This window comes from Penaeus chinensis, chromosome 42 (genome assembly GCF_019202785.1).
Source record: "Penaeus chinensis breed Huanghai No. 1 chromosome 42, ASM1920278v2, whole genome shotgun sequence".
In the NCBI taxonomy this organism is placed as follows: Eukaryota; Metazoa; Arthropoda; class Malacostraca; order Decapoda; family Penaeidae; genus Penaeus; species Penaeus chinensis.
Genome location: NC_061860.1, coordinates 971,505 through 985,514, shown reverse-complemented (window position 1 = coordinate 985,514; position 14,010 = coordinate 971,505). Strand labels below are relative to the sequence as shown.

General features: G+C 38.6%; 5 non-coding genes across 5 annotated transcripts; 3 read left to right on the top strand and 2 right to left on the bottom strand.

Annotated features, from left to right (window-relative positions):
* The first annotated feature begins 1,731 nt into the window (after positions 1 to 1,731).
* On the top strand, positions 1,732 to 1,804 carry Trnaf-gaa. The gene has a single exon. It is a non-coding gene; the product is annotated as a tRNA-Phe (tRNA).
* A 5,258-nt stretch (positions 1,805 to 7,062) lies between these two features.
* Trnaf-gaa lies at positions 7,063 to 7,135 on the bottom strand. Its single transcript has one exon. It is a non-coding gene; the product is annotated as a tRNA-Phe (tRNA).
* A 2,963-nt stretch (positions 7,136 to 10,098) lies between these two features.
* Positions 10,099 to 10,171, bottom strand: Trnaf-gaa. The gene has a single exon. It is a non-coding gene; the product is annotated as a tRNA-Phe (tRNA).
* A 1,287-nt stretch (positions 10,172 to 11,458) lies between these two features.
* Positions 11,459 to 11,531, top strand: Trnaf-gaa. The gene has a single exon. It is a non-coding gene; the product is annotated as a tRNA-Phe (tRNA).
* A 1,388-nt stretch (positions 11,532 to 12,919) lies between these two features.
* Positions 12,920 to 12,992, top strand: Trnaf-gaa. The gene has a single exon. It is a non-coding gene; the product is annotated as a tRNA-Phe (tRNA).
* The last annotated feature ends 1,018 nt before the right edge of the window (positions 12,993 to 14,010 follow it).

The window sequence follows — 14,010 nt, the reverse complement described above, 5'->3', positions numbered from 1 at the left end:
CCCGTCTGCTCCTCCACGGGGCGGGGTCGAGCTGAGGTCAGCCTGGCCCTCGACCAATCCGGAGCAGGACGAAACCTGGCCCTCCCTCCCGGGGGTGACTTCCTAGCACCGCCGAGGTCAATTCCAGCTCGTGGCAAACCACGAGTCATTACTCCGAAATTCTAGCTCTGCTGGAACGCCTATACCTCGCTTCGTCGCTGCTCGTTGATATTCATATTCTGTTACGACCTGGCTTTGTAAATGTGTTCTTTATTTTGCTATGTTTGATTCATCGTTGCACTTGTATCACATAGTGTGTATAAATCTTTAACGTTATAATATATATGTATATATATATATATATATATATATATATATATATATATATATATATATATATATATATATATATATGTTTGCAGTGTTTTCGACGCCTGAGTGATTTTATATGAAGGTTAACTTATATTCATACTCATTACAATCACTTACAACGTAATACTTACAACAGTCCCTCTAAGGAGCACTAGACTTCCCTTGATGATGGAATCTGAGGCCCTTCATTCCCAGCGCCTCCGATCCCGCCAAAAGTGCCCAGACCCGGATCGAACCGGGGACCATTAGATCTTCAGTCTAACGCTCTCCCAACTGAGCTACCTAGGCAGTTTGATAATGTATTTATGCGTATACACATTTGTCCTGATTTTGTGATACATACAAATTTATATATATATATATATATGACAGCATGATTTTTTTATTATATAAATGGCCTGACGAGATATAAGAAACACAAGTATGAATTCGTATATGATGTATAAGTGTTGATAATAATAATACTAATAATATTAATGATAATAACAATAGTGAAAAAAGGTAATAACATTAATGATAATAACAATAGCAACAAAAGATAATAATATTAATGATAATAACAATAGTAACAAAAGAACAGTCCATATTGAAGCATCTTTTGATATAGTGGTTTCTGAAAGCGCTTTTTGAGGTCTGTGGTGGAGGCAAATGCTCATTGGGGTTCTATGGATGGAAGACACAGTAACAAACACAAACACATGCATAAACACGAACACACACACAAACATAATTATCAGTGAATTCTGCCTTATTAACATCCCAAGCGTATCTTCAACTTGACAAAGAAAGCAAAAAGAGAAAGGAAAAGGAGATATAAAACACATATGAAAATAAGATAAAGATATAAATATAAATATAAAAATAAAAATAAAGTACAGTTTGTCTGCCAAGTCTTTTAATCAAGAACGAAAGTAAATGTTTATAACTCAAATATAATTTATTTCATTTATTTATCTATTTATTTTTTGTTCACCTGTACGTGTTTCTTTTGCTCATAAACCGTTTTATATATCGCTCCCTCTTCCGGTACGGGCACTTTGCCTACTCGACTTGGATTTTTCCAGTTCTTAACATTAACGAGCACGCACGCGTACGTATACGCGCACACGCACGCGTACGCATACACGCACACGCACGCGTACACATACACGCACACGCACGCGTACACATACACGCACACGTACACATACACGCACACGCACGCGTACACATACACGCACACGCACGCACAAAGTAATTCCAGCCATTTGAGCTGCTGAAATCAACGCAGAAAATGAGAATTAAAATCACTCTCCGCCAAGACTTCCCCGAGAAGCATTCCTTGGGCTTCCTATTTCAGTCATGAGAATCTCCACCTATTTCCATTTAGGGAAATATAAGGCCTAGATAGCTCAGTTGGGAGAGCGTTAGACTGAAGATCTAAAGGTCCCCGGTTCGATCCCGGGTCTGGGCACTTTTGAACCCGCAGCGGACGCGGGACCCGGATGGACTTCTGTCACCTGTGGGGTTCGATCCGGGTCTTCTGTGGCCCTCACTGCGTAGTGTGAGAATTTCGGCCTCATGAGTGGGTTGTCTCAGGATTGCAACGGTATGACGTCGTGTTCTCTTGTTATTTTTTCTCTCAGTTATATATGAATGTATATGTACATGTTTATATATGCATATAGATACATATATATGTATATATGTATATATATGTATATAGATGCATGTATAAATATATATATATATATATATATATATCCAGGGTCGAGAACAGAAGGGCCAATCTCCTGTATGTCAATGTTGAGAAAAACAATTTTGGAAGTGGCTCCGTTAATTGAAATTCATCCAGTATTTGTTTTTTCTTTGATTATTCAAAGACATTTTTGTACCTAACAATAATAACTAATATTTTTCACAACGAAAAAAAAGAAAAGAAAAATAGTGCTCTCAAAACAATTATTTATAAAATTCATTTTTGGTGATTCATTGACATATCCCGAGAAATTTAGTTCTGTTGATGTTAAAGCAATTCAAGTTCTAAAGCAGTTTTACTGTTTATGGCTTAAAAATGTAAATCAATAAAGTTCCTTTGACATAATTCTGTAATTCTTTCACATCAAATTTTTACTTATATTTGTAATTGTAACGCTCTTACCTATAAACTGAAAATGGTGAATGCCTATCAGGAAATGTAGAACCTGAAGCTTCCGTTGCCATGTACTCAAAATGAAGCCTTTAATGGCAATCAGTCTCGCACTGAGATTTTCACTGAGTTGGATTTTAAAGTGATGCTCGGATGGCGTCCCTAGTGCACTGATGACACTAGCCTTTATGACACTTATAGAAATCAAAATATCAATTTCGGTGGGAGGCTTATCTCAATTGCTATTTTTGGATATTTGCCCTTCTAGCTCTCGGCCCTAGATATGTATATGTGCGTCTGTAAGGCCGAAAGCTAGAAAGGTAATAGACACACATGTTTATGTTTATGTACTTTATACATATACAAGATATATGTATATATGTATACATAAACATGTATATATACACATATGGATTTGTATACATACACGCAAATACATATGTATATAATGTTACACTAATCCTCTGAAATACTATTTTTCCTGTGATATTTATATATATAGGTTGTAATAACTATTTGGTAGTGCATTACGGAATCTAAAATTTCAATTCCTGGAACGATATTTTTGTACCTATAAAAATTATTTATGATTTATTTGCATCTGTTGTGTAATATCAGTATGATTCCATTAATTGATTTCTATGAAAAGTTTTTCCTTATTTAAAACAAATATGAGGATCAATAAGATGTCATTTAGTTGAATGAAGATACGAAGAGAGATGTTGATAATTTAGGAAAAGTGTTGGAACGTTTTGTTTACGACGCTCTCTTGATGGGTAGGCCGGAAGGGTATGGAAGGGAAATGCCTGCTGCTATCTTTGATTTAAAATTTAGAGTAGAATAATGATTGGATTGAATTTGGTTAAAGTTTAAGTAATTTCTTGGGATGAAATGTAAAGCCAATTAATGTGAAAAAGGTAATTTATCGTGGGAACTGCATAAAATTTCAATTGAAATATGAGTGGCCTCACAGCCATCGAGAGCACATGTCCAGGTATGACATTTATCTTCTTTGTTGGCTTAACTATATAGATATGTTTGAAAGTTGATGACAAATGACAATTCAACAGTGATATCCATTTTGTATGAAGGATGAGATTGAGTTTTCATCAACTTAGAAATTATATGAGAGACATTTCATTTACTTACTTATTATTTTAAAATATATTTTGATACAAATTAAATATTTATATTCTTTGCATTACCCTATCATTGAGCAGACAAATCTCTTCAAGTAAAATAAACACCTGTCAGCTATCAGGAGATGTTAGCCAGAGGAGTGTGGTCTAACTTATTATCTCTGTAAAGGCTGTATAGACGCCTTAAACATTGGTTAAACAGGAGTAGTAAAAGGGGACGGTGGCTTTGACTCTTTTTATTGAGAAGAGTAAGCAGCAACACACAGATATGGCAACACGACAAGGTCTGGGTAAAGCGCAGTGCGGGTAGTCTCGGTCAGCCTAGAGGGGGCCGAGAGGCTGGCGAGAATGACCGGAGCCCTGCCGCCTGAAACCGTAGGCCGGGTGGCCTACCTTGACCGGTCGGCTTGGGTAAGCCCTCGAAAAGCCAAGTGGCCCGCAAGCAGCCGCATGGCATGTACACGGTATATTGCTCGGTCACCTACTAACGCCTCGCCCTCAAGGTGCCTTGGATTTGTCTCAAGGGTGACCCAACTTGGCTGGTTCTTGTCTTGTTAATTACTTCGTTCTCGCGTGTGCTGTCCCTGGTGCATCTTCGTGGCTGCTTGTCTTTGTTGTCATCTTCATCCTGATCCCTGGTAAATCCGTCCGTCCTCGACATCCACACGTCCTCGAAGGTCTCGCACAGGTCCTCCTTGACTTCGGACTCGTCCAGACTTCCTCGTAGTCCTCGTCCAGGCCTAATTCGGCGGCTTACTCGCCCAATGCACGTGTCCACAGATATCGTCCAGGTCCTTCTCGGCTGCGTGCTCGTACATCCGACAGAAAGCGTCCTGCGGTGACGAGCTCCTGGAGGTTAACTGGATCTGCGGCGTCTAGGCAGGCGGCGCCCGTCACAGCATCATGGGGCGACTGATATCTGCGCTGACGAGTTACTGGTCCTTCAGTGGATCTACGGGCGTCCTGGCAGGTGGCGCCCTTCCACATCCCGGGGCGGCTTGCTCAGCTCTGACAATTATCCTAGTCTTTCTCGGCTTCTGGCGATCATCCGGTGACGTTTTCCATGGCGTCCGAAGGTGAACGTTTCTGCAGCACCAGATTATACAAATAAGGGCCAAGATAGTAGGAGAAAAGAGAGACAACAGAGAAGAGGGGGTGTTAAGTACCACTAGCCGATAATTTATTTTAAAAAATGCAGTTTTTATGGTCGAATTTTCGTTATTTCAGTCTTTTTTTTTATTTTGTGTTTTACGTTCAAAGAAAAAATAAGAAGAGAGAGACGGTAGTAGCTGTCCGCAAGGACCTAGCTTCAACTACCAAAGCGTCTCTTGATAGCATGAGAATAAAGTAACGGAAACGAAGATTTGGCAATCCGCAAAGATTTACTTGAACCATTGTCGTAACACAGAAAAGAAATGTATGTCAAATCACACATCACAACTGACAAACTCGCGGGCAAAGAGATGCGTCATAGATCTTTTACGCCTGCAAATACGACAGCAACAAACCCTATTAATGGAAGGTTTCGGTGTCTTTTGTTCTGCGTGGATGAATGAGTGAGTGAGCGTGTGTGTGTGTGTGTGTGTGTGTGTGTGTGTGTGTGTGTGTGTGTGTGTGTGTGTGTGTGTGTGTGTGACAGTTATTGAGAGTGAGAGTGACCTCACACAGAGCGGACATGGATGCCAAAAACCCAGAATAACGTTCGTCTTTAAAAAAAAAAATGCGATAAATGACGCACTAATGAATGGCTTCACGCAAACGAATCTTCTCGGGGAACAATCTGCCGAGGTAACTATTTGTCCAGCTGCGCATGCAGACTTCATTGACGAGGGGGGGGGGGGGGGGTCTGTACCCAAAATACCGTACTTTACGAAGCGAAACGAGCTAGGAAAATTTATAAATAACCCACTCCAGCTGCGAGTCTGTGATGGAGCTCATGCAATGCCCAATGGGTTATTTATAATGAATGATAAATCGGTGGGATTTACCCCATACATGCCATTGACGTCTAAAGTGTGAGCAGGGTGTGATTAATAAGTGAATCACGATTCTAGCTTAAGCGATAGACTTACATTATTTAACGGACGTAAAAGTGGGTCACAACGGCTCAAAAGTTGCCGAACGAAATAACGTCGGAGCGCAGATCTATTAGGCATATACGCAACCCCAGGGTAATCAGGCACTCTGACACTATGATATAGGGAAGATCTCTGGCGCTATATTAAAATGTAAATGTATATAAATCGCAGTATAAGCTCCGCTCTAGCACCGATAGAACGTGTCACCAATGAACATGTAACAGTTGCTATGCGTTATCCCTATAGTGTAACAATTCTAGAAAACAATTTATAGAAAATGCTAGCTATTCTCACAGCCATTTCAGCGTTTCAATCACTCAAAGTGAAAGTGAGGTCAGATCACCCAACTGTCCAAGCGGGTTTGACTAATGACTTATCACTCAGAGGTCAGGTCAAGACGAAAAATGGTCAGTGAGAAAAGAAATAATGAGATGATGTTCAAGAAAATAGTAAAATCATGAACGTGCTAAATTCGTTGCAATTGAAACAATATAACTCTAATCACGAGAAAAATTAAATAAATTCTTAATAAATGAACGATATTCATATTGTTTGACTCTATACCGTGATCACACAGTAATGTGATCTGAGGTCAGAAGAATGGAGAGTGTACTATTTGCTGTAAAAGGGGATGGTAACCTTGACTTTTTTTATTGAGAAGAGTAAGCAGCAACTCGCAGATATGGCAACACGACAAGGTCTGGGTAAAGCGCAGTGCGGGTAGTCGCGGTCAGCCTAGAGGGGGCCGAGAGGCTGGCGAGAATGACCGGAGCCCTCCCGCCTGAAACCGTAGGCCGGGCGGCCTACCTTGACCGGACACGCACTAGGCAGGAACTCTTTGTGGCCTGGGTCAACCTTGGCCTTAAATACCCGGGAATGGCGTTGGGCTTGGATAAGCCCTCGAAAAGCCACATGGCCCGCAAGCAGCCGCGTGGCATGTACATGGTAAAATCTCTCTGTTAACAGAAACTATTATTTCAGAGTGAATTCTGAGATAATGAGTCGATGGGCTGATTTGCATATCCTCCTTGAGGTCAAGGTGAGGATGTAAGGCAGGCAAGGGGTAACAATATATATATATATATATATATAAATAGGAACGCTGTGAAAATATATATACACATAAATACATATATTATATATAATACATTTGTTTGAATAACGTACATGTACATCAGAGACGCTAAGCCTTTATGTCTGTCATTATCTCTTCAGGACCATTAAATGAAACTAGCAACCGTATCTGTCTGACCCATTCGCCTCCTTCCGCAGAGATGATAATCTCAAGGTCCTTTTAAGAACTAGACTTCCCTTAATAATGGAATCTGAGGCCCTTCATCCCCAGCGCCTCCGATCCCGCCAAAAGTGCCCAGACCCGGGATCGAACCGGGGACCTTTAGATCTTCAGTCTAACGCTCTCCCAACTGAGCTATCTAGGCAGATAGATAAGTGACTGACTGCAATTATGGAATTCCTTTTTTGCCTTTGCAATTGTCAGTTTTTTGTTGTATGAGTATGCAATGCATATATACACATTCGTTCTGATTTCTGATGCGTACACACATTTATATTTACACACATATATTTATATATGTATATATATATGTATATATATATATATATATATATATATATATATATATATGGCGAGATATAAGGAACACACAAGCACACAAACACTAACACACACAAACAGAGATTGCAACGGTATCACGTCATGTTGTCATGTTTATTCTCTCATTTATATATATATATATATATATATATATATGTGTGTGTGTGTGTGTGTGTGTGTGTGTGTGTGTGTGTGTGTGTTTATATGGTTATATATGCTCACACATATATATATGTGTATATATGCATATTTGTATATATATATATATATGCGTGTATAGGCCCTATATATATATATATATATATATATATATATATATATATGTATGTATATATATATATAGCCTAGAACAGAAGGGCCAGTGCCCTAAAATGCATTGTTGAGAAAAGTGCCTTTGAAAGCTTGCTCCGTTGATTGAAATCCTTCCAATAATAATTCACGAATTATAGTTTTTTTCTGTGACCATTCAAAGTGTGTTGCATTGATAAAATCCTTTTAACGGCATTTTTGTGCATAATGAAAATAACGAATATTTTTCATAATAACAAATATATTTTTTGTGTAGTGCTTTCAAAACAAACAGTTCAAAACATTATTATTGGATGAAGTTCAAAACCCACATTTTTGTTGATAAATTAAGTTGATAGCTATTTCTGTATATATGCGTGTGTGTGAGTGTGAGTGTGTGAGTGTGTGTGTGTCTGTAAATACATGTACATATGAAGTCCCGGAATTAGATTTCATCACACTTGCTGGATCCCATTTCTGTCAACTTCTTCAATGTAAATATAGCATAAATAGTATTTTTATGAATGAGGTGGAAACCTATAGGCTTTATTTTTTTTTTTTTTGAACTACGGAAGCCATTTGATCGTTCATTTCCTTCAAATCAGTGATAACAAAACATGCAGTATTAGTTATCAACTGCGATTTCCTGGAATTGCTTGTTTATCGAAATGGCAACACACACATATACATACCCATACACATACGCATACTCTCGCGCGCGCAAACACACGCACACCCCTGCATACACACACGCACACTATCTTCCTCTTGTAGAGAATTGAAGTAATTTCAGGTCTTTGAGCTGCTAAAACATTGTAGAACATGAGAATTAAGGTCGCTATCCGCCATGATTGCCCCGAGAAGCATTCCTTGGGTTTTCTTTTTCATTCATGAGAATCTCCACCGATCTCCAATTAGACTCATTTAAGAAAATGTAAGGCCTAGATAGCTCAGTTGGGAGAGCGTTAGACTGAAGATCTAAAGGTCCCCGGTTCGGTCCCGGGTCTGGGCACTTTTGAACCCGCAGCGGACGCGGGAACCGGGTGGACTTCTGTCACCTGTGGGGCTCGATTCCGGGTTTTCTGTGGCCCTCGCTGCGTAGTGAGAGAATTTCAGCATTAGGATTGGTATTGTCTCAGGATTGCGAGCGGATTCTCGTCGTGTTGTCTTGTTTTTTTTCTCTAATTCAGTTATATGTATATATACAAACATATAAACACACATATATAGGGCCGTGAACAGAAGGGATGATGCCCTATAGGTCAGTGTTCGGAAAAACAATTTTGAAAGTAGCCTTGTCAATCAAAATTCATCCAATAACACTTCATGAATTATAGTTTTTGTTTGTGACCAAAAAGACTGTTACATCAGTATAATAATTTTAAAGACATTAACGAAAATAACGAATATTTTTAATAACAAAAAATGTATTTTTTGCTAATTAATTGATAAATAATGAGATCAAATAATTCCTCCTAAATCGACTTCTAAAGCATTTCTACTATTTAATGAACTAAAAATGTAAATTAATACATTCCGTTGACAATAATTCTGTAATACTTTCATATCAAATTTTTTGTTCTTTGCAACTGTAAAATCTGATACCCATCAACTGGAAATGGTAAATGACTTTCAGGAAAATGTAGAATGGTAAAAGCGGCCAACGTGAAGCTTCGTTGCCATGTACTCAAATGAAGCCTTTGTGGCAATCAGTCTCGCACTGAGATTTTCACTGAGTTGGATTTCAAAGTGATGCTCGGGTGGCGTCCCTAATGCATTGATGACATTAGCTTTTATGACACTTATAGAAGTAAAAATATTCTAGTCCTCGGCCCTAGATATGTATGTGTCTGTAAGGCCGAAAGCTAGAAAGAACACAGACACGCATGTTTATGTATATGTATTGTGTATACTTATAGACAAATGTATATGTACATATATATACACACACACACACACACCCGTCTGCTCCTCTATGGGGCGGGGTCGAACTGAGGTCAGCCTGGCCTTCGACCAATCCGGAGCAGGACGAAACATTGCCCTACTTCCCTGGGGCGACTCCCTGGCACCGCCGAGGTCAATTCCAGCTCGTGGCAAACCACGAGTCATTACTCGGAAATTCTAGCTCTGCTGGAACGCCTATACCTCGCTTCGTTTATATTCTGTTGCGACCTGGCTTTATAAATATATTCTTTATTTTGCTATGTTTGATTCATCGTTGTACTTGTATCTCATAGTGTGTATAAATCTTTAACGTTATGATATATACATATATATATATATATATATATATATATATATGTGTGTGTGTGTGTGTGTGTGTGTGTTTGCAGTGTTTTCGACGCCTAAGTGGTATTATATGAAGGTTAACTTATATTCATACTCATTACAATCATTTACAACGTAATACTTACAACAGTCCTTCTAAGGAGCACTAGACTTCCCTTGATGATGGAGTCTGAGGCCCTTCATCCCCAGCGCCTCCGATCCCGCCAAAAGTGCCCAGACCCGGGATCGAACCGGGGACCTTTAGATCTTCAGTCTAACGCTCTCCCAACTGAGCTATCTAGGCGTTTTGAGAAAGAATAACTGCAATAAGAGAATTCCTTTTTTGCCTTTGCAATCGTCAGAGTTTTATTGTATGAGTATGCAATGTATATATGCATATACACATTTGTTCTGAATTCTGATACATACACATTTATATATATATACACACGACAGCACGATTTTTAATTATATAAATGGCCTGACGAGATATAAGAAACACATAAGTATGAATTCGTATATGATGTATAATATATCATAGTATAAGGGTTGAGATAGATGAGGATGGTATGTTGTGGCATATCCCCGGATAACAAAATCTTAAAACTATATTACTAATAATATTAATGATAATAAAAATAGTAACAAAAGATAGTAATATTAATGATAATAACAATAGTGACAATATATAATAACATTAATGATAATAACAATAATAACAAAAGTACAGTCTAAATATTCCAAGATACGGTGGTTTCTGACAACGCTTATTGAGGTCTGTGGTTCAGGCAAATGCTCATTGGGGTTCTATGGATGGAAAACGCTGCACGCACACAGTAACAAACACAAACACGCGCATAAACACGAATACACAAACACACAAACACAAACAAACACACACGCTCATTTACACATATACACCTCCAATCACAATCCTTAGTGAATTCTGCCTTATTAACATCCCAAGCGTATCTTCATCTTGACAAAGAAAGCAAAAAGAAAAAGGAAAATAAGATATAAAACACATATGAAAATAAATAAAAAGATATATATATATAAATAAGTACAGTTTGTCAGCCAAGTCTCTTAATCACGAACGAAAGTAAATGTCCATAACTCAAATGTCATTTATTCCATTTATAAACCGTTTTATATATCGCCCCCTCGACCGGTACGTGCACTTTACATACTCTACTTTATAACATTAACGCACACTCACACACATACGCGTACACATACACGCACGCGTACGCATACACGCACACGCACGCGTACGCATACACGCACACGCACGCGTACGCATACACGCACACTCACGCGTACGCATACACGCACACGCACGCATACACGCACACGCACGCATACACGCACACGCACGCGTACACATACACGCACACACACACGTACACACACTCTCTCTCATAGAGAAGTAAAGTAATTCCAGCCATTTGAGCTGCTGAAATCAACGCAGAAAATGAGAATTAAAATCACTCTCCGCCAAGACTTCCCCGAAAAGCATTCCTTGGGCTTCCTATTTCAGTCATGAGAATCTCCACAGATCTCCAATTAGACACATTTAAGAGAATCTAAGGCCTAGATAGCTCAGTTGGGAGAGCGTTAGACTGAAGATCTAAAGGTCCCCGGTTCGATCCCGGGTCTGGGCACTTTCGAACCCGCAGCGGACGCAGGACCCGGGTGGACTTCTGTCACCTGTGGGGCTCGATTCCGGGTCTTCTGTGGCCCTCGCTACGTAGCGAGAGAATTTCAGGTTTAGGACTGGTGTTGGCTTAGGATTGCAGCGGTATCACGTCGTGTTCTCATTTAGTTATATCAACAATGGTAACAAAAATATAGTCTAAAAATTCCATATTTAACAACAATGGTAACAAAAATATAGTCTAAAAATTCCATATTTAAGAAACCTTTGATTAAGATATGGTGGCAAATGCTCATGGGGAGTTCTATGGATGGAAAAGGCAGCAAGCACACAATAACAAACACAAACACACATAAACATGAACGCATACACACAAACAAGAACACACACAAACACTAACACACACAAACAAACACAAACACAGAGATTGCAACGGTATCACGTTGTACTGTCTCGTTTTTTCTCTCATTTATATATATGTGTGTGTGTGTGTGTTTATATGGTTGTATATACTCACACATATATATATATATATGTATATATACATATATGTTTATATGTGTATAGAACTTATATATATATATAGAGAGAGAGCCTAGAACAGAAGGGCCAGTGGCCTAAAATTCAATGTTAAGAAAACTGCCTTTGAAAGCTTGCTCCGTTGATTGAAATCCATCCAATAATAATTCACGAATTATAGTTTTATTCTGTGACCATTCAAAGTGTGTTGCTTTGATAGAATCCTTTCAACGATATTTTTGCGCATAATGAAAATAACGAATATTTTTCACAATAAAAAATATATTTTTATGTAGTGCTTTCAAAACAAACGGTTCAAAAAATTATTATTGGATGAAGTTCAATACACATATTTTTGTTGATTAATTATAGGATATTTATTTATGTATATATGTGTGTATGTGAATGTGTGTTAGTGTGTGTGTTTATATATGTACAGTCACGGAATTATATTTTATTACACTTACTGGATCCCATTTTTTTACTTTTGTCAACCTCTTTAATGTAAATATAGCGTAAATAGTATTTTGATAACAAAACATGCAGTATTAGTTATCGCTGACTTTGTAGGGGAATATTTTTCAAATGCGATTTCCTGGAATTGCTCGTTTATCGAAATGGCAACACACACATACGCAAACTCTCGCGCGCGCAAACACACGCACACCCCAGCACACACACACACACACACACGCTCATCTTCCTGTTATAGAGAATTGAAGTAATTTCAGGCCTTTGAGCTGCTAAAACATTTAGAGCATGAGAATTAAGGTCACTATCCGCCATGGTTGCCCCGAGAAGCATTCCTTGGGCTTTCTATTTCAGTCATGAGAATCTCCACCGATCTCCAATTAGACACAGTTAAGAAAATGTAAGGCCTAGATAGCTCAGTTGGGAGAGCGTTAGACTGAAGATCTAAAGGTCCCCGGTTCGATCCCGGGTCTGGGCACTTTTGAACCCGCAGCGGACGCGGGACCCGGGTGGACTTCTGTCACCTGTGGGGCTCGATTCCGGGTCTTTTGTGGCCCTCGCTATGTAGTGAGAGAATTTCAAGTTTTGGACTGGTGTTGGCTTAGGATTGTAGCGGTATCACGTCGTGTTCTCATTTAGTTATATCCTAAATGAGATGTCCTATATGTCAGTGTTCAGAAAAACACATTTAAAAGTTGCTCCGTTAAATAAAAATCATCCAATAACACTTCCTGAAATATATATATATATATTTTTTATGGCCAATCAAACTGCGTTGCATTAATGTAATCCTTTTAAAGACATTTTTGTACATAACGCGGCCAATCGGGACATTCTGTGCCTCTGACCTGGAGATGATTATCTCTGCGAAAGGAGGCGAATGGGTCAGACAGATACGGTTGCTGTGTCATTGAATGGTCCTGAAGGGGTCATGTCGGTGTCTCTGATGCACATGCACGTTATTTAAACAAATGTATGAAATGGATATTTTCATTTCTATAAGTGTCATAAAGGCTAGTGTCATTAGTGCATTAGGGACGCCACCCGAGCATCACTGATTGCCACAAAAGGCTTCATTTTGGCAACGGAAGCTTCACGTTGGTGGCTTTTACTATTCTACATATTCCTGAAAATCATTTACCATTTTCAGTTTACAGGTAACAAATTTATAATTACAAATATGATTTTAAAAAATGTGAACATATCACAGAATTATAGTTGAAGGAACTTTCTTAATTTACATTTTAAGGCCATTGAATAATAAAAATGCTTCAGAAGTCGATTTAGGAGGAATGGTTTTAACATTAACAGAAATAAATTTCTTAGAATATATCAATTAATCACCAAAAAATACATTTTTGAAATGTTTCTTTTGGAAGCAGTACAGTAAAACCAATCGGTGTGAAAAATATTCGTTATTTTCGTTATGCACAAAAATGTCTTTGAACATTACATTACTGCAGGAACAACTATATTTCATGAAGTGTTTTTGGATG